Source organism: Notechis scutatus, chromosome 3, assembly GCF_049901735.1.
Source record: "Notechis scutatus isolate UNSWTSFEM ecotype Mainland chromosome 3, rNotScu1.2, whole genome shotgun sequence".
In the NCBI taxonomy this organism is placed as follows: domain Eukaryota; kingdom Metazoa; phylum Chordata; class Lepidosauria; order Squamata; family Elapidae; genus Notechis; species Notechis scutatus.
This window is the reverse complement of record NC_142011.1, coordinates 104,557,067-104,559,705: the sequence shown is the minus strand read 5'-3', so window position 1 is coordinate 104,559,705 and position 2,639 is coordinate 104,557,067.

Genomic DNA, 2,639 nt, shown 5'->3' with positions numbered 1-2,639 from the left:
CAGGAATCCAGTATTTTCTTAATAATATTGTTTCTTGAGCCAGTGGTTCACTTCCAGAATCTTCTGTACTTTCCTTCCTCTATTCAGAATTGTAGACAAAAACACCACCTGTGCTGTTCCAACTCTTTTGTCTCCTGCCTAGTTCTTTGTACTCCCTTGATATTTTTTCCAGGTTATTTCTGGAAGTGTCATTTATTCCAAGATGAAACTTGAAAAAGGGGTGGTCAGTATGTTTGTTTCATCAGGTCTCCATTATGTCCTGGATCTTAACACCTGGGAGGCAACAACCTTTCCCCTAATATCCAATGTAGACGCTGCTCATCTCAACATCAAGTCACCCATCACCACCACATGCCTTTTCCTCGTTGGGCTTGCAAATTACCTTCCAAGGGGAAGAACTAGACTTGGCTACAGAGTTTCAGTCACAGAGAAGGTATCTTGGTTTTCTTAGTCTTCTGAATTATATGCTGTCAGATTTTTTTCTTCAGGATTTCTGTTTCCTTTACTTTGTCAAGGAACTCTTCATCTTTTCCAGTTAAGCTGAGTATGGCCAGATATTCTTCCAGACCCTCTATTTTCTTCTGTAATAATGTAATAAGCTTGAACTTGGTTTAGGCATAGTTGGGCTCATGTGGGCTAGTGGCACACGACTTGGGCCAAAACAAATGGATCCAGAGGCATCACTTTCAATTATTAAGGATTCAAATTGGATGCCTCTTTTGATTCAGGCATTCTATCAAATTGCCCTTGAATTCATTCTCCAAATCAACCCAGAGACGATATGAAGATTAAAACCATTACAGTGAAACTAACAATACAGCCCCAGCATTTCCCCCCAAAACATCCATAAAGCTGCACTCCAGGGTTTTTGGCATCCGATGAGATGACTTATTTTCTCTATGCAATCATGGAGTTGAGTAGGCTTGTTGCAATCTAAAAGAATACAGAATTAGTTTCTAAAATCTTATGATTTGTATTCTACCAATCAATCAAGTACTGAAGGTATAATTGTAGTTACTGGGAAGCTAAATGATCAATACAGTTTAAAGTATTTAATTTCCCTGCCCTATCCCATATAGTCTTCAAAAAGATCCAAATGTTGGGTTCTCAAAGAGCAGGAAAGATCTAGTTATATTTTACAATAGCAGAAAAGATCAATGCCAAGTTAAAATAAAGCAGGATGAACATTTCAACTTACAAAACTTGATTTAATTGTGGACATGTGTATTAATGTGTTGTGTAAATCCATTCTTCTTGCTCAGTTTGCAATTCAAGGTATTGTATAATCTTTCTAAAAATGGGTTAACTCAATAACTGAGCTATGCATGTTATATGAACATAGTGTAACTAGAACTGTAAACAAGTGCCATTCAGGATCTCTTTTACCTTGATAGGATAACCTTCAACCAACCACACAGAGCAGAAGCTAAAGATCACAAGAACAAATCTTACAAGACATTTCCAGGCAATTCTAGCAGGAGCCCTTGGATATAAATTAGGTTAGAGACGAAGTGATGCCATTTGCATCATAGTTAAGCATTTTGCAGGGATCATTTTAACAAATGGCCAATCCCTGTAGCAAAATCTGAAAGACATAAAAATCCCACTAATATTTAATGTATGCAGATGTTTAATTTAAACTTAAGTGTGGAACTCATGACTCACACTTGCTCCTGGGCCCATAATCATATGAGACCAATTTAGGCTTAAGGCCCTATAATTTATAGTAGGGCAGATTTGATTTCCTCTGTAACGTAGAGGGCTGGGTGTGCGTGTGTGTGCAAGGACTCCTGCTCCCTGAAGCCAGGAGAAAGCTAGGCCTGTGATCAGTCAAACCAGGCCTGCACGACCAACTCCTGGATGGCTATTCCTGTCCTGCAACTAATTACCTAAATGGATGCAGGCTGTTGAGAGACAGTCACTATTCCCTAATAGAATTTGCCCTCAAGTGCAATTTAATTTTCTCAGAGGTTGTTTTCTACCCCCCTCCTTCTTTCTCTTCTACTGACCCACACACAGAATCACTTTCTCCACTCTACACCGTGAGGATCACAGCACCTTCTCTGCAGGGAGACCTGACACCCTTTGCCTCTTCTGCTTTCATTCTTTCTGCCTTCTCCTCCACTTTTAAGGCCTAGTCTCTCCCATAGTGTTTTAATCTGCGCCTTCATAATTTCTGCTGAAGGAAACAAGCCCATCCAGAGAGGGAAGGGGAATTAAATGCCAGGCAGCAGGTCTGGCATGCTACAAACAAGTTTCACTTCTCCAGGTTAGCTTATTATCCTCTACGTATCTTGAAAAACCTACCTTCTTTTTTCACTGGTAAGTACAGCCATTCTTACTTATGTACAGCTAATTCTGGATGTCTGAAAGTTTTCTTGATGACATTGTTTAAAGTGAGGAGCATCAAGTTTAGAAAGAAATACAGGAATGTTCTTGTATCGAAACTTAGGCGCTTGATGGAGCTGGTGTAGAGAAAGTTCCTGATGGTTTGGGCCCCATATTTCTATCAGCAAGTAATTGCACTTTTCTTACAAAGAAAAGATGGAGGCTGTATCAAGAAAAGCTGATAAAAATGCCTGTATCGTTGATGAGACATTTTTCTTCCTGTGTCAAGACCAAGGGGAACAGCTTCAGAC